The sequence below is a fragment of the Heterocephalus glaber genome, unplaced genomic scaffold (assembly GCF_053883595.1).
Source record: "Heterocephalus glaber isolate CG9 unplaced genomic scaffold, H.glaber_assembly_v1.0 deba00001481, whole genome shotgun sequence".
Lineage (NCBI taxonomy): Eukaryota > Metazoa > Chordata > Mammalia > Rodentia > Bathyergidae > Heterocephalus > Heterocephalus glaber.
The window spans coordinates 669682-688853 of record NW_028258317.1 but is presented as its reverse complement, the minus strand read 5'-3'; positions in this window follow the sequence as shown (position 1 = coordinate 688853).

The window sequence follows — 19172 nt, the reverse complement described above, 5'->3', positions numbered from 1 at the left end:
TCCCACAACCCTAAAAGAGAAGGAAGAGGTAGAATGACTGCTCATTTCCACAAGCAGGAATGTGGAGCCAGTCTTTGTCAGCAGTGACATCATTGGGCAAATCAATGAAGTGACACGAACTACTCTTACTAATGCTACTTCTGAATGCCCGAACTGCCAGCAATAGGGACCTACTGTGTGTCCTAGTACAAACTATCCACCAACTGGCAACTTGTTGACAAGTTGACTAGGATGGGCCTCTTCCATCTTGGAAGGATCAGTGGTTCATATTCTAGATATATCATTGCCTTTCCTGCCTCAGGCTTCAGCCTGTATCACTGTCCAGGGCTTATGGAATGCCTCACTCACAGGTCATAAAATCCCAAGAAATACTTAATGAGAGTTTTTGTTTACCATGAATAAAGTAGATGTGATTTTATCAGATACTGCACCATCCAGAAGCTTTCCGCTGAGGGGTGGGATGTCCTATGAAGACACAGCTGAAGCACCAATTTGGAGGTAGTACTACCATGCAAGGATGGGGAACCATTTTCAGGATGTAATATTTGTACTGGACCAGAGACTTTTGTGTAGTGATTTATCACCAATTAGAAAAGGAAAAAAAAATACATAGGCTCATGAACCAAGGAGATGGATACAGAAGTGGCCTTCATTTCCACCATTGTCAGTGACTTACTGTGAGACTGTGCTTCTCCCCATACAACACTGAGTTCTTTGTGGTTAAAAGTTCTGCAGTCTTACCAAGAGACAAAGCTAAAGTCCCAGTGCCATAAGCCATGATTGCTGCCTGGGAAAATCAGAATCTTTGTGTCTAGAGATCAAAGTATATCCTTTCAGGGATAATTGATTCTGACAATTAACAGAAGGAGATGGAGCTGAAAGTGTGGAACTTTTGTAGGCAACTTAGGTGCCTCTTGAAACTTCTTTGTCCAACTGTGACTATGAACAGACAACTATAACTAAAGGAAGAGAATTGTTACCAAGGACACAGATTTCTTTGGAACTCTTGGGTCACACCGTAAGTTATGGAGACTGGCAAAGGTTTTAGATGAGGGTTTGGGGAATCTACCATGTGTAATGGGGAAAGAAGAGCATCTGTACCAGTCACATCCCTGAGACTAATTGCAGCAAAGAAGGCTACATCCCACTAACTTTTTTCTTTTAAATCTTCCCCCAGAAAGAGATAAGATACCTATCAGAGGTGCTCCACAGATCCATATGGAGCATGGAGTGAGCCATGGCAGACATGGAGATGTGTCGTACTGATCACTTCAAGAAAGAGCTCACTGACCAGCCACCAAGGATGTGGTTAAATGACAACTTGTAGTGTTTAACACCTTCATACTCTTCTGTAGCTTTTGAGATGGGGCGGAACTCTTCCTGGGACATCCCTTCAGTCTACTGAGAAAAGTGGTGATAACCGAGATTATTCTTTCTCATAGACCATGGCCAATGACTAAGTAAGAATCTAGCCATTTCTGTCTAATGAGGGGCACCTCTAGTGGACCATCTTTGCTCCCAAGATTCATATTGAGCTAGCAAAGAATTTGTGGGGCCTGCATCAAAATCTGATGGCATCCTTTGCTCTGTTTCTTCACTACCTTTTTCCTATCATAGATGTTGCTTCCCAGTAAAACTTGTGCATTCATAACTCAGCCTTTCTACCCACTGTCCAGAAAACCCAACCTTCACAGTTATCTTCCAGAGTTACTGTCCTATTTATACTATTGATCTTTAAATAATTTTCCTGTGATAATTTTTTGTTGATATTTTCAAATTGCCCAACCTGGAATTGATATGATATTTTCTTACTGTATTTTATACCTTTGCTTACACTAGTACTGTAGATTAATGTATCTTTTAATAATTTGCTTTGCTAAGGGTCATCTTTTTATTCTTTACAAAAAATAGATGTAGAACGTATTCATCAGTCTTATTTATGTACTGCTGTGAATATCATTAGTTGTTTTATTTTTAGTCAAATCCCTCCTTCTGACTTTCTTAGGTTTATATTGTTATTCTCTTTAGCTTCTGCTACTGAATGCCTAATTTAGTCTTTCTTTTTAATTATAATTTTTAAGTGCTCTCGACTTGGTGAACTACACAGGCACTTGGCCTAATCTTTACATTTTTCAACATGGCTTCCTGAGTGGTTGCTATGGTCGAATGTCTGCATTCCTCCCCAAGTCCTTATAATGAATCCTAATCAACAGAGTGATGGTATAGAAGTTGAAGACTTTGGAAAGTGATTAGACCATGAGATCTGTACTCTCATGAATGAATGTACCCTTATATAAGAGGCCTCAGAGAGGTACCTTGCCCGTTCTGCCATGTGGGGACACCATAAGAGGATGTCAGTTTTGAACCAGAAAACAGACCCTCATCAGACCCAAAATCTGCCAGTCCCTTGATCTTGGACTTCCCAGCCTCCAGAACTGCCTCTAGTCATCAATTTCTGTTCTTTAAAAGCTACTCATATCCAATAATTTTATATAATTTTTATCAATTTTTAAAAAGTTAAACTATCCAGTTTAATGTATTTCATTATAGTAACCTTAACGATCCAAGATAGTGGTATGCAAGTGAATCTGCATGTATTAGAACACTCCTGTTCTCTTTGAAACAAAAAAGGAAACAGAGAGAAAGGGGAAAGAGGGAAGGAGGAAGAAGGAAAGAAGAAGGGAAGGAAGGAGGGAAGGAAGGAGGGGGAGGGAAAGAAGGAGGGAGGGAAGAAAGAGAGAGAGAGAAAGGAAGAAAGAGAGAGAAAGAAAGAAAGAGAGAAAGAAGTAAAAGATGGAAGTAAGGAATAAGGGAAGAAGAGAAGGAGGGAGAAAGAGAGAGAGGGAGGGAGGAAGGGAGGGAGGGAGGGAGGGAGAAAACTGTCTTGAAACCTAGAAACCCATTTACATTTGAAGAAAAACAGATATAGTAGGTTCATAAGTACATTTATAAACCTTTATACAATAGGTTCAAGAATATTTTCTTCTTCTATACATCTAATTGTCACCGTGGCTTCATGAGTCCTGTCCCTCAGGAACAGTCTTCTCTATATATTGGCTCTGTGTTTCCTGCTGTCCAGTCAGCTACTCCTGTCATTTTTACCTCTTGTTGACCTTTCTGTATCCTAGGAGAGCTTATAAACTATGAAATCCATTACTAATTCTGTTATCCATAAGTTTTTTCCTCTTTAATTGTTGTGATGTAGATTTTATTTACATAGCATTTAAATTGTCTTGTATATGTCTTCTGTCTTCCATCTTCCTTTTCCTGATTTTTTTTTAAAAAGTTCTTATACTGCTGATATTTTATATCAACCTACCTTTTTTATAACACGTTTGTTCCAATTTCTTAAAAAACATTCTTTTTACATTCCATTAATTGGGTAACCCTAAGTCAGTATCTGGCTCTTAGTACAGACTCAGTAAATACTTGTTGGATTCATTCTAAATAAAAAAATGAACTATAAGTCAAGTTCTATCATAAAGGAAGAAAATATGCTAACAAAATATGTGGTTCATTCAAAGAAATATGAAGTGTTATGACTTTCTGTATTCCAAATTTTATTCAAAGTTAGTTTTTAAAGTGAAATAAGAGAATTATCCAATATTTAATTGAGATCCATTTGGAAGAGATGGTTGATTATCATTAAAACTGTCTCCAACCTGTGTAAGAGTCTTTAAAAAGCAAAAATTGCCTTAAAGAAAAAATTCCTCCCTTAAGATACTGAAATCTCCTTCCCATTCCTTTGTACTCTACAAATGTACTTGAAGTTCCTTCTTTTGGTGTTTTTTAAGATCTGAATTTGAAACATTAACAAAGGGCGGGGGGAAACAACCTCTTCGGGTAATACTAACCAACCAGCCACAAGTGACCAGAGTAAACTTCGTTCATGAAAACCTCTTGCCTAGAGGTGGGATTGGGTCATTGTGTCTGTACAATAAGCTTTCCTACAAACAACACATGAATACCAGATGGTTGGAACTGTTCCATTACAAAACTGATGTTTTCATTGTTTGGAACTTGATTTTGTAGCTTTCTCTATATAGTGATTTGATTGCAGCATTTACAAACTTTGAGAGCTTCTCCATAAATTATTCCACCCCTTAAATGTGGAACTCAGGTAGGCTTATTAGGCTGTTTTTCCATTAGTATATTATTCCCACTTTCTTACTCAGAAAAAGAAAATTTGGGTTTTGTGCTTCAGTTGTTTCTTAAGGAACTTGCCACTAAATAATATATCTCTCACTTTGTTCATTGAATATTTATGTACGATTTTTCATGAAAAATAAAATGATAAACAATAACAAAGTCATTACTTATATGTATATGGCTCTTAAATTACTTTCATGATTCTTAAACTATTCTAAACATTTTATACCTATTAACATCTAAATATCACATCAAGTATGTGAGGTTAATACTATTATTATTTTCATTTTGTAAATGAAGGAACTAAGGAATAGTGAAGTCAAGTTACTTATCAAATAGTTGAGTGGTAGAACTAGAATTTTAATTTTAATTTATGAACAGAGGTTCATAACCACTTCAACACCTACTGAATTGTTTAAGTCCCAACTAATCTAGCTTGCTCCAAAAGGACTATGGTAAAATTAGATTCTCTGCTCCATACATCATCATCATTAATGTGAACAGAATCTTGCTATTATTGTAGAAAATATCTTGTCTATTTCAAGCCTTAGAGACTATCACAGGGAGTGTAACCATCTATAAATAGGACTAATCTTTACTGAACCTTGGAGGAATCCATTAGTCTAAGAAATAAAGGATTTCTCCCTTAAAATACACTCTAAAATACAAACCACTCTTATTATGGCTATTATAATCTTGGTATTCCCCATTTTCTTAAAGTACATCATGAAATTTTTAAAGTAACTATTCACATTAGAAATGAACAGTAGCATACAGTTACTGAAAATGAAAGTGGGATATAAAAGCAAAGCTACAAAGAGTTACAATTGCAGCATGGTAAATACTGTGATGGAACTCATGATGGGAAGGTCCTAGTGGGAAGACATATGGCTGCCCTCAAGTAAAAAAAACATAGGATAAGGATAACCACAAATATTTGGAGTAAAACACTGCAGGAGGAAGACTTGGGAAAATCAGTAGTTTAAAGGGCTTTAGAAAATTTCATTACTCAAAGGCAAGTACAATTAGTTCAGATGTGTCACCTTTATAGGCAAAAGGACAAGTAGTAGATATTTGTTACTTGCCATCTGCTATCTGTGTTCTCTTCTGCTAAGAGCACCCTGATTTTCTCTTCCACTGTTTTGTGCAGTATTAACTTTTGCTTCAGATGTTGCCCTGGACATTCAGAACCTTCAATTCCATAGTCACAGTGATAAACGCTGAGATGAGTCAGGGATCCAATAAGAGGCAATGATCTATAACAATGATCTTCAGTACTTTTGCTTAGACTGATGAGAAAGGGGGTATATATACTCTATTCCTGCTAGAACTGGAACTGTGAATCTGAAAGCTTACAATGTTAGAGACTACCATGCATAAGAACTTGACAAAGGAGAAAGCCACTTCTTAGAAAAGTAGTACAGTACTGAGAGACATGTCCTGATGATATATTTTGACCCCCTGGATCAAGAAGTATCTACAGACTGTCCCCTGTTCTTTATATTACATATGCCAATAAATTTCAATGTTTAAGCTATTTAAATTTTCCTTCACTATGCAAGGAGTTCTGACAGAAGGGAAAATTCAAAGTTCCTGGCCCATGTGGGGAGAGTTTGTCTTGTGTTCCTTTGTGAGAGGAAACAATGGAGCAGTTGAAGAAGGTTCTGGGGAGAACAAAAAGAGATACAATGTGGGGATTTCCCTAGCTGACATTTCAGAGCATGAAACTAGAGGGCCTACATGGCCCCTTTTAGGAAGGCAAAGAAAATACTCTGCACTTTCACAAGAAATCCTTGGGGATGACTAGAAAATTATTTCAACAATTAAAAACAATGAAATTCATGGTAGCAACTAAGTGGTTTCATTTGTGCTATTGTGACAGGCTTCAAAATTTTAACTTTTGGTGTATGAGCCACAGATGGCTTTGATCTCTTAGGAAGATGTTAGTGACCTGGATTTCCATACTTCTCAGTATATAATCTTTCTAGGTAGAGATCATCTTGGGTCACCAGAAATCCTTTTTTCTTTTCCCTGATAGTGGAATTTTAGTTGGGCATTTTAGTTCTGAGCCTCCATTTTTGGCCTGCTTTGTAGCCAATTATAGTCATATGACGAGTTCTTGCCAAAAGAAATGGAGGAGATGTGTGGAACAAAATAAGTGAACAGCTTCTATATCATTCACTTAAAACTGCTTGCCCTTTATCTCTGTTTTCTCCTAGCTTGGTCTAATTTCAAGCAATTAGAGAAACACCCAAGGAAATGAACAAGCAACAAGATGGAACCAACAGTGTCCTTGAGCGTCTAATTAAACATAGGAGAGCTGCCCACCAACCTGGACCATTCCCCACTGGACTATTAGTTGACACAGAAATAGCTATATTGTTTAAGTTCCTGTATATTGGGCCTCTTTTTTAATAGCAGCTAAACACCTACTCCAGTGCCCTCATCTTCTGAATCTTTTACTGCAGCCTTCTCCATATTTTCATAGCACAGCATATCTATTCCATAATGTCCTTTTAGTCATACTCCATCTCACAAGGGTCTTCTAGTCATTCTTCAAACTCTATAAAATATTGCTGCTGTCACCTTGTTTTCTCCAAAGACAGCCAAACTTTTGTCAAAAAATACTGCTGAGAAAACTCAGTGAATTTTCCACATTAAGAAAGAAGCCCCTCAACTGTTAGAATTTCATTTTGATCCACTCCTAAAAGCCATGCTGATTTGGGTATCATGAAAGATATGTCTGTGCCCTTCCAAATCATTATGGAGTTGTACCTGCTCTTAGTTATACTCAGTGAGTATCTCAAAACAAATATGATATTTCTCACTGGTGCATCAAATAGGAGGTGCATCAAATAGGAGGATGAATGAAAGTTGAGATTTTTCTCCCTAAAATATCAGACACCTCTCTTTTTCTCACCTTCAGAAATGTGCCTGGTTTAATGATAAGGAACCCGGATATCTTCCCTCCAAGGTGAAAGGGTATAATTGTCATTGGTACCTCAGACCAGGTGTACTCAGTTCTCTGAGTGATCACACAGAGACTGGAGCTGGATCTGTGAAAGCAGGTGGTTGGCAGACACTTTCAGGCACACCTGAAATGTGACTCACTCACTATCTGAATCTCTGTTCTCTCGGGGTTTTCTTGCTTCTGCTATTGACTGAATTAGTCCGTCTTGACTGTAAGTCTTTTATTTAAATGCTATATTTTCTTTTCTTTATTTCTTTTTTTAGACAAGGTATCTTGCTATATAATCCATATATATTTATATACATAAAGAACAAAAGTAAAGACAATGCTAAGGTATCACCCTGAGTAACAGAAAGAAAGGAACTATCGTTTACTAAGGTACGGAGTACTGCAGTAGTCATGTGGAAAGTAAATTCTCATGTTCATACTAAATGTATTAGAAAAATACATTATTGATTAAAAAAATAATCTTTAGTGGTAATAGTTTTATATGACACTAATGGAAGAAGGCATAAAGAAAAAGATTGATACATTTAATTATATAAAGCAGTTGAAATCTCTATAAATAAAAACAAGAAAAATATTTTAAAATGTTTGGGAAAACATTTCTTTAATATGAATAGTTAATTGAAATATTTTGATAGTTTTCCTTTTCTGAGCACCCATCTAATTTGGGTGGTAGAGGGGATTAGAACTGTTAATAGTAGGAATGCAAAGGAAAGCAAGCAAGAAATGCTCACCTTTTGACTATCAAATGCCTTTGTCCAGAAAGCAATGGATTTTGCTACATTCTTTGAGCTCTGACTTGCATATCTGTCATCTTAATTATAAAGTTTCACTCCAAGTATAAAGTAGACAGAGCTCAATAAACAAAGCCCTGCCACACCTGGAGGAGTGAAAGTGTGTGCATTCTTTTCTAGAGGAGATTGAAGGGGAAAGATAGGAGGGAGTCGGTGTTCTTATTCCTCAGCTTATGATAGAGGGCAGTAAAAACTTCTAGAACAAGTGTCAGGGAAACGTGGACCTTGAAGCCCCTGAACTGCTCTCCTGGGTCTAGGGGAAGTCCTATGTATGCTTGTTCACAGTGATGTCTGGCACAGTAAAAGATCCAAAACATATTACTGGCAGAGGGAAGTGGCTGGCTGGACGGTTTCCCACCCTTGTGTGTTCCATGAAGGGAAACCAGACCTTCCCATGTGCTTTCATGCCAGTGATGTGATGGCACTGAATAGTGCAGGGACTGCCTGCCACTGAAGAACAGATGCTGCAGTGGTAGGGCTTTCTCACGGTGCTTCATTTCAGCTGGTAAGATGTGTATAAGTTAGTTCACAGTCTTTGTAGTTAGCAGAGTCCTCTCCAGAATGTGAACACTCATTTAGCACTGACTTTTAACATTCATGTTTTATTTTGCTGTGGTTCTGTAGATATTTTAGTGAGGCATTATGTAAGTCTGCCTCAAAAACAGTAGTTATTGGCATATTGAACAGAAGATGGTAGGGTTCAGCATCCCCACCTCACCTAAGATATAATTAAAGTAGCCAAATCTTGTACTTTAATTTTTTGATCCCTTGTTCAGTCCCATATTCCAACATTTCTCTTAAATCACAATCAGTTGTCTCCAATATCCCTTCTTGAGATGAATGGCTGCCTTTTAAAATTGTATATAAAATGCTATGTAAACCCAAATTTAGGCTTCCTTTCAACCCTATTTCTGCCTCCAGGTCCTTCATACATAGAAATTTCGTGATCAGACAGTGGCTAACTAGATACCATTTTGAATTCTAAACTCCAAAAACAGACACTTGAACTTGGAAGTTGTCTGAGGCAGAGTCACAGACTTCCATTTTTCCACTAATGATTTCTGATTCTGTTTTGTTTTTTTTTTTCTGGGGAAGATTTCCTTCAACTATCTTAAAATTCTACTTTTCTTTGTAACAAAGGGTAGGCACCTCAGTAGAAATAAGGTAGTGGAAATAAGTTCTGTAGAAATGATTTACTTTCTGAGAATAAGGACATCTGATTGTAATTGTCAAAGGTCATTTAGTTTCCATAATACTTTCTTGTGATTTCTCTATTATTGTGTAAAAAGTATCTTTAAGAGGAATGTTGGAATACGGGACTGAACAAGGGATCAAAGAATTTAAGTACAAGATTTGGCTACTTTAATTAACATCTTAGTGGCAATTTGGTTGTCTTCTATTTCTTTTCTTATTTTATTTTTCTTTTTACTGTCTATTTCATCTCATCAGGCAAATCTGCATGTTATAAACTAAAACGGATCTCTGTAGCTACTCATTTCCTCTTTTAACCCCACTTCTCCATATGTCATTAGTGTTTTTGTTTGCTCATTAGGCAACTCCTCTTTCCATGCCCCCAGTTCCCTCTGAAATGTACATTCTTGTTTCTGCTTATATGATTTAATGCTGTGCATATAGCCCATCTTTAGACAACTTCTGCAATACTTGCCTTGATACCTGAGACAAGATTGCTTTTCAACACTAGTATTACTATTAAGTTCTTTCTTGTCAAAATACAGTTTCCTGGGTCTCAGACCAGCCCCAACAAATCAGCAACTGTGGGCAGATCCTGGGATTCCACATTTTACAAGCTTTCCAGATGTTTATGATGCACATTAACACTTAAGAACCACTGACCTAGAAAAGAAGTTAAAAAAATGTAGATAAGACCGTCAGTTCCCTCAATTCTTAGTTCTCTGACTGCTCCTTACCTTTCCCTTGTTCCTTCCTTAGTACTTAATGGAACATACTGGGCTCACAAGTAGGTTTCTAGCCCTAACTGTCTCTCCTTCTCTCTCCCTGCCTTGGCCTGGTGTTCAAGAGCATCATAGCAGTATCCTGAGCTTTGCAAGTATTTGATATTCTTCATTTAAAAATAAGAAAGGGAAAGGAGACTAATTTGGGCAAGAGCTGCTGGATCAAACTCTCCCTTGAGCTTTGCACATGTAGACTACAGAATATAGACTGGTAAAGAGCCAGGAAACCCAAAAGTAAGCACAGCTGGGATCAATAAAGTCCCCTCCCCTCTTTCAGGGAGAAACATTAAAACAGCTAACCTATTGCTCTAGCGTTTCTTTTCCATTATCTGGAATGTGTGATAGATATATTTTTTAAAGCTGACATTGTCCTGCTTGCTTTCTCCTTCACCATAATTTTACTAACTCGTTACCTTTCAAGAAAGCTTCCATCCTATAGACATTATGGAAAAAGCCTTAATTATTCCGTATGATAGCATAGTTCTATGAGCAGAATATAAAGAAATGTCTTCAAAACTTGTTGGCTACACAAGTGAATAGGACAAGAAGAGACCATGTTTCATTAAAAAAAACTATAAAGAAAATTGTATAGAAGTTCACTGCTTTTTATTGCAAGTTGTGTTACGGAAAGTTGAATATTAACTAAAACTATGTTAAATAAAAGTTTATTTAAGCTGCATTCCCAGACTTTATAAATTAAATAAACTTTAGTATTTTGGCCAAGTAATGGACTCAATTTGATGTACAATTTGATGTTCAATTTGATGTACATCCTACTGTGTCTTGTTGCCAACTGAGGTTGATCAAAAATCCATTTTCCTTAGAGATGTTTCTCTTACTGAATGTTTTGCTGTTAAGTTTGGGAGAAACACAAATGCTATAAGCATATTTACTTCATGTAAGAAAAAAATGAATGACATAAGCTAACAGATGAGTATCATAGCTTATACAAATATCACATGGAAAGTAGACTGAAAACTGTTAGTTTGTTCTAGAATTATCTCAGATCACTTGGCTTTGTAACCCAGGAACTGGATACTTCTTCCACTTGAAAAGAGATCTATTTTATTATCATCAGTTGGTTTTTTGAAATAACAAATTCCATTTTTATTTTCAAATGTTCACAAAGGCCTATTTGACTTGCTGAATTTAAATAATTTATAGACAGATAGTTTTCTAAAGATAGGGAGAGGAAAATGTAACAGAGGCACCCACTGAGAATTATCTTCCTAATACCACCTCTAAGTCTGAACTTCTCATCAAGGTCTGGCACATATACAGTGCTGAAATTGTCGGCTCTCTGAAATAATCACAGCCTCCTGTCAGTCAAAGGTTTTGCAGTAGAATTAATGCAAATTTCTCTCTTTTTTTATATGAGAATTCTTTACTGAACTATTAAACTATTAAAAACACCACTCTTTAAAGAGGCCACAAAAATTATAGCATTTAGAAATTTTAGATATAACTCTTAAAAGGTAAGATATTGTAATTTTTCAGTCATCTTGTATGAAGTTTAGCATCAAGAAGATAACTTCTATAGAAACTAGAGGTTGATTCAGACTCCATTCCTGCTAGTATTACGTAGAGTATCCACGATGGTTCTATTGTATTCCGAAATCTGCTTGGTCACATTTTTAATGATTTGCTGGTAATTACTTTCCTGACTCTTGGTTGCTATGAATTCTTTCATCACAAAATTATTTTGCTCATGGTGTTGCCACTTTCTCTCCAAATTTGTAAGCTGAGAATGTGTCTCATTTTCTTGTAATTGTGTTTTCAGTGTCTCATATTCTCTGGTTAGCTTCTCTGTTATTTTCTTAAAGGCATTTTTATGGGTTGATAATACTGTTCTCTCCTGATGCAATTTCTTTCTCTTTTCTTCACCTAATAATTTTAAAGCTGGCAAATCATTATATGTCTCCAGATCCACTGTCATTTGCTTAATTTTGCTTTTCGAGAATGTTGTTCCTCTATCAACTTACTTTCCAGGAGCTCCATTTTCTGTAGATCTAACTGTAGACATTAACTGTCTGAAGTCCAATTCCTAGCTGTATTTTGTGATTTCTACATTTCAGTAGATTTAAAATTGAGGTCATCCTGCATCATCTTTAGTTCCTGGTTGGTGATAGAAGATATCTGTTTCATACGATTTATATTCCTACTACAATACTCCAAAAGTGCAACAATGCTGGCTTCTAACTGTGCCTTCCATTCCAGTTCCTGATTCTTAGTTTCCTCAAAAGTGTCTATGAAAGTGTCCATATTTTCTTCCCTTTTTTTTAATTCTCTGTATTTCTGATTCATTTCACAGTTAGTTCATAGAGGTTACAGTCCATAATCAGCTGGCTCTGAGACTGGGGTGGCAAACAAGCATGGAAGAGAAAAACATGGCTCATACAAGGCAGCCACAAATTTCTCTCTTACACAGCAGTTCCCTTTTATTCTTACTCCTCTCACTTACTTTTATGACTTTATTAATTTCCACCTTTACCTCCCTCTGCTATGGAAAACCACAACAGGAACTATAGACAAGGGCCTGAGAGAGATAGGGTAAGAAAAAATCATACGCATAACAAAAAAGGAGAGACAGAGAAAGAAAGTACCAACTCCTGAATAGCTTTAATATGTCTGTCCCAAGTCTGATAAACATCTCTTTCATATTAAATATTGGCTGGAAGTACTTTTACATGGAAGAAAAAGAAGGTCTTTTCATGGTTTTGAAAGGTGAGCACAAGATCAAAGCAGCCAGGATGGAAGTTCCTTGACTGGAATTCTACCAACCCAGATGGAAAACTCATTTTAAAAAGTCAAATATATTCACAAATAAAAATAAGTCACTAGATTTTAAGAGTTCTGGCCTGTGTTATGTGGAACATCAGGAGCCAATTAAATTGCTCTCCCCTTCTTGTTTATCCTAAATAATAAGGTATTTTCCCTCGTCTGATTATACCAGCTTTATGTCCCTGTGGCAAGAGTCTGTTCCTTCATTCTCTGCTAAAACCCTTTCTCCATAGCACAAAAGAGTTGAGAAAAGATTGAAATCCTTCATTGTATCATGCTTAGAAAAAATAGCTATGTATCCATTTTATATCTTGTAATATTTTCTTTTGCCCCCAAAAGATGGTTGGCAGTTGCTTAATGGCTGGGTGCATTCATATGTGAACCATGATATCAAAACCATTGACAATGATTCTGTTTTTCATTTCCTTAAACTTTTCACCTCCCTCCTGAGTTATACTGGAATATATTCTTCATCCTCTGCTTTAAGTTTTCTTTAGGCTTGTGCCCATGGTGCAGTTCTGGGAGGATAAAGAGCCAGGGTTAGTGCCTTATTGTGAAATATGGACTATAAAATGACATCAGTCCTTCCAGTTACTGTCTGAGAACGCACCACTCAGTGGGTCTGTTTCCTGTCTGACCCCTGGGACCACAGCCCCAGTAAAGGGTACCATATTTCATGTCTGTGCATCAACAAATCTACCTATCTGCCCCTGGGATATATTCCTAGGAGCAGGGTGGAGGATATTACACATTGGAAAGAGCAACCAGTGAAGTTCATAAAACCACAAGTCACATGGCTTTTGACTTGTTCAATACACACAGTGATCCTGGTACATGTGTCATAGAAAAAAAAATTTAAAAGGAAAAAGAGAAGGAGTTTGAGCCAGCATCTTTTCACATGTGTCCAGAGTGACTAAGACAACAGGCGCCTCGGAGGACCAATGTAAGAACATAGAGGAACCTCTTACAACAGACTTTTTGAATTTTCTGTTTCCCAGGAATCCCAAAAAGCAAGCTCAAAGTTCAATCATTTTCTTGTGAATGTCCTGATAATTATGCCAGGAAGTAACAAATGAAATATCTTCTCAACGTTTAAAAACAGCTTTCATCTTATTTCCACAATAACCCAAACACTTAGCTACCCCATCCCGGTGGCTCACAAAGATTCTCCTTAATCAGTGCTTTCACATTCCACTCAGACCTGCTGAGTGCCTTTACTTACTACTGTGCAGTGTTTCAGAGTTCTTTTTTTTTTTAATTCAACTGTTGGATTAATGTATGTGTTTTCAAAGATAGCTGGTTGTTTATCTCCCTTGCTGCCTTCATAATCAGGCTACTTTTATGCATTTCTAGGAAACAAAAGCAACACTTGCCTTCTTAGAAACAGCATAGTCACCTGGAATTACTGGATATGTCCAGGTTGCCTAGCAGGGGTCATTTAAATTTGAGTAGTGACAACATGTAATAGAAGGGAGCAAGTAAATCAGATGAAGAAAAGGCAATCTGAATTTAACCAGACCTCATCCAAGAGAATTCTTAACCTGTAAGTCACAGTGTTCCATACTGCTAATGGGACAACAGAAAATTAACATATAGAGTCACTACAATGTTTCATGCCCTACAGAGAATAGTTTCACTTTTATTTACCAAAACACCTGCAAAAGAAGACCTTCTCTCAAGTTATAAGTGAGGAAACTGGAGCTCAAAAGGCTAATTAATGTGCCCAGTGTCACAAAACAAAAAAGTGACAGAGCTAAGATTCGATTATGCATTAACTGGCTTCAGAGCTATTGCCTCTTGTGTGAAAGCATCATGTTTTACACATAGTGATAAATGTTCTTTTTTCTTCCAGAATTCCTTCTAATTTTGAAATGCAGCTTGTATTGTAAATTCCAAGCTTCTTACCTATATATTTACATAAATTACATACCCCAGTCTGTACAGTCTGGCATTATGTGCTGAATTTCATACTTTTAATTCTCACTATGCTCTTCTTATATCTTCATCTCTCTCAGGCTAAATTTCTTGCTACTTCCTCATTCCATTGTTTTCCCAGTCCCATCTTGTACTTTGATGATGTTATGTTGTACTCTTTAATATCATTGGCCAAATTTTAGCCTGTTTTTTGTATGCTAAGAGCTCTTCAAATTTCAACTTAGAGGTCTTTTCAGAAAAAGTTGAAATAAGGATAGTAATTCCCTGGCCCCTTACCACCTAGTTAAAAATTGGGTTTCATTAAACAAATTATATTAAAATAAAAACATATAATATGGTATATATACTAGAATATACAACATACATGGTATACTGTATACATACTATATATATCATGTAATATATAACATACATAACAGTATATTAAAATATATGTATTATAGCAGTGTAGTATATTCTACATAGAATGTTATTCTACATAGAATATTAGTATTTTGTAGAATTTTCTTATTTTATATAGGTTAGAAAAGTTCCGTATATAATGCAATGTGTTATTCTATATAAAATAATAGTATAATGTACATTTTCATTTGCACATAACTTATGAAAAAAACATATACATATACTATATAACTTGCATAAGATATATATGTACCTTATAAGCCACATTTTATCTGTGCTCCTGGGTTTGTGTGAGTGGTGCTCTTCTCTAAAGCTTGCATATCTAAATGGTTATTATTAAAACTGAAATAACGCATGCCCTACCAAGGTCCCCAGTCATGCAGAACACGCCGAATCAGCCTGCTGCAGGCAGGCAGGTCTGTGCATGCCCTACCAAGGACCTGAGTCGCACGGAAGACACCAAATCACCCCGTTGCAGACAGGCAGCCACCTGGTTCCACACTACAAAGACACAGAAGACACCAGACCACCAGACCAAGGTACTGAGTCCCGCCACTCCTGGCCCAGAGGTAGAGGCTTCTGAGCTGCCTTCCCACTGCTCCTGGTCCAGAGGAAAGGGCTTCTGGGTCACCATCCCTCCCGCTGCTCCCAGCCCAGAGGAAAGGGTTTTTGGGCCACCTTCTGTGCCGCTGCTCCTGGCCCAGAGGAAGGGACTTCCAGGCCACCATCCTTCCCACCACTCCTGGCCCAGAGGTAGGGGCGTCTGAGCTGTCATCCCACTGCTCCTGGTCCAGAGGAAGGGGCTTCCCAGCCACCATCCCTCCCGCTGCTCCCAGCCCACAGGAAAGGGCTCTTGGGTCACCATCCATACCGCTGCTCCCAGCCCCTGTCCCACCTCATCCAGCTCAGAGCAGGTAAGCCGTGCAGGCACTAACAGACCCCTGCCCCAGTCAAAATGAGAAAACACATAAATAAGTCTCAAAACCAGACTTCCAGATCACCCACAGCAACCCCAAAGGGAAATGAGATGGAACACTCTGATATTCAACCACCTGGACCCACTGAACTGGCAACAAAAGGGGATCTGGAAAAAATGAAATCAGAAATAATTTCTCAGATAACAGGAGAAATTGTGCCCCTAGTGCAAGACATGATTAATAAATCTAGAGAGGAGCTGAGGAACATGATGGAATCCCAACATAAGAAACAAATGGAATCCATAAAACAGATGCAAATAGATTTCCAGGACATGAAAAACTCCAATGAAAGTCTATACAGCAGAATGAGCCAATGTGAGGATAGAATATCAGATATAGAAGATGAGATTGCAATTAGTGACCAGGAAAAGAAAAATTGATTCAAAATTATAAGGGAACATGAGAAATCCAGCAGTTGCTAGATGATGCAAAGAAGAATAACATAACACTGATTGGGCTCAGTACAGAAACAGGAGAGAGTGCAGATGACATAAAAAAAATTTCTTCACAGAAATAATGGCAGAAAACTTCCAAAGGAGGGGAAAAGAGCTTGACATACAGATAAGTGAGGCATATAGGACTCCAAATAGCCTGGATCAAAAAAAATCTACACATAGGCATATAATTGTTAAGATTCCAGAAACACAACAGAAGAACAAAGTTCTCCAAGCAGTCAGAGAAAAGAAACAAATCACATACAAAGGAAAGCCCATCACAATCACAGCAGACTTCTCAACACAAACCATCAAGGCAAGAAGAGCTTGGAGTGACATATTCCAAGCCCTAAAAGAAAACAGCCTCCAACCCAGGTTGATGAGCCCTGAAAAACTATCTTTCAAAATGGATGGAGAAATAAGATACTTTCATGACAAAGAGCACCTTAGGAACTTCGTGAATACCAAACCAGCACTCCAAAAAATTTTACACAATATCCTAGAAACAGACATTGAGGATCACAACCCCAGGAAGCAAAGCAGAATGAACCCATCTGGCATGGCAAGAAATTAAATGTAAAGGGGGAGAACTCAACAACAAAAAAAAGTCATGGCAATGACAAGTCAATATGTTTCAGTTATAACCATCAATGTTAATGGTCTCAATTCACCAATCAAAAGAAATAGACTGGCAGAATGGGTCAAGAAGCAAAATCCAACAATATGCTGCATACAAGAAACACACTTCATTCAAAAGGAAACTCATAGACTGAAAGTTAAAGGGTGGAAAACAATATTCCATGCAACAGGAACCCAAAAAAAAGCAGGAGTAGCTATCCTCTTGGCAGATCAAGTAGATTTCAAACCAACACTGATTGAGAGAGACAAAGAAGGACACTACATCCTTGTAAAGGGAAGAATCCAAGAGGAAGAGATGACAATCATAAATATCTATGCACCAAACACTAGTGCACCCAACTATATAAAACAAATACTAATAGACATGAAAAGTCATATATGCACTAATACAATTGTAGTGGGGGACCTCAACACCCCACTGTCACAAATAGATAGATCAACTAGACAAAAAATAAGTAATGAAATACTAGAACTCAATCGAACTCTTGAACAAATGAACTTAACAGATGTTTACAGAGTCTTCCACCCCACAAAATCAGAATACACATTCTTCTCAGCTGCACATGGGTCATTCTCCAAAATAGACCACATACTCACACATAGAACAGGTTTAAGTAAGTGCAAAGGAATTGAAGTTATCCCCTCTATATTATCAGACCATAGTGCGATGAAATTGGAGATCCATAGCAAAAGAAACTCAAAAAATTTTATAAACACATGGAAATTGAACAACACACTTCTGAATAACCAATGGGTCACAGAGGAAATTAAAGAAGAAATCAGACAGTTCCTTCAATGATATGACAATGACAGTACAACATGTCGGAATCTATGGGACACAATGAAAGCAGTCTTATCAGGGAAATTCATAGCAGTGAATATGCATATTAGGAAAACAGAATGAGCCCAATTAAACAACCTGATGCTGAACCTCAAGCTTCTAGAAAAAGAAGACCAGGACAACCCCAGAGCTCATACAAGGGAGGAAATTATAAAGATCAGAGGAGAAATCAATGCAATGGAGACTAAGAGAACGATACAAAAAATCAATGAAGCCAAGAGTTGGTTCTTTGAAAGAATCAACAAAATTGACAAACCTTTAGCCAACCTTGTCAGAAAAAGGAAAGAAAAGGCCCAAATCCATGCAATTAGGAATGAAAGCAGTGAAATGACAACAGACCCAGCAGAAATCCAGAGGATCATCAATACCTACTTCCACAACCTATACACCGTTAAGGTGGACAACACAGAAGAAATGAACAGATTCCTAGATACATATGAATACAAAAGTTGAACGAAGAATACCTAAAAATTCTGAACAACACAATATCAACCAATGAAATTGAAAATATAATTAAAAACTTATCACCTAAGAAAAGCCCGGGCCCTGATGGCTTCACTGCTGAATTCTACAAGACCTTTAGAGAGGAACTGCTGCCACTACTGTTTCAACTCTTCAAAGAAATTGAAAGGGAAGCAATACTCCCAAATTCATTCCTGGAAGCAAGCATCACCTTGATCCCCAAACCAGAGAAAGACTCAACTGAAAAGGAGAACTATTACAGGCCAATCTCACTAATGAACATAGATGCAAAAATCCTTAATAAGATAATGGCAAACAGAATGCAGAAGATCATCAAGAAGATCATACACTCTGATCAAGTGGGATTCATCCCAGGGATGCAGGGATGGTTCAACATATGCAAATCAATCAATGTAATACACTATATCAATAGAGCCAAGGACAAAAACCATATGATTATCTCCATAGATGCAGAAAAAGCATTTGACAAAATCCAACATGCATTTATGATAAAAACCCTATAAAAAATTGGAATAGATGGTCTCTACCTCAAACTGATAGAAGCCATCTATGAAAAACCAACAGCCAATGTCATACTAAATGGTCAAAAACTGAAATCCTTCACACTAAAATCAGGAACAAGACAAGGATGTCCACTATCACCACTCTTGTTCAATATAGTTCTGGAAACATTAGCCACGGCAATTAGACAAGAGAAAGAAATAAAAGGAATAAAGATAGGAAATGAAGAAGTCAAATTGTCATTATTTGCAGATGACATGATACTCTATATAGAAGACCCCAAGAA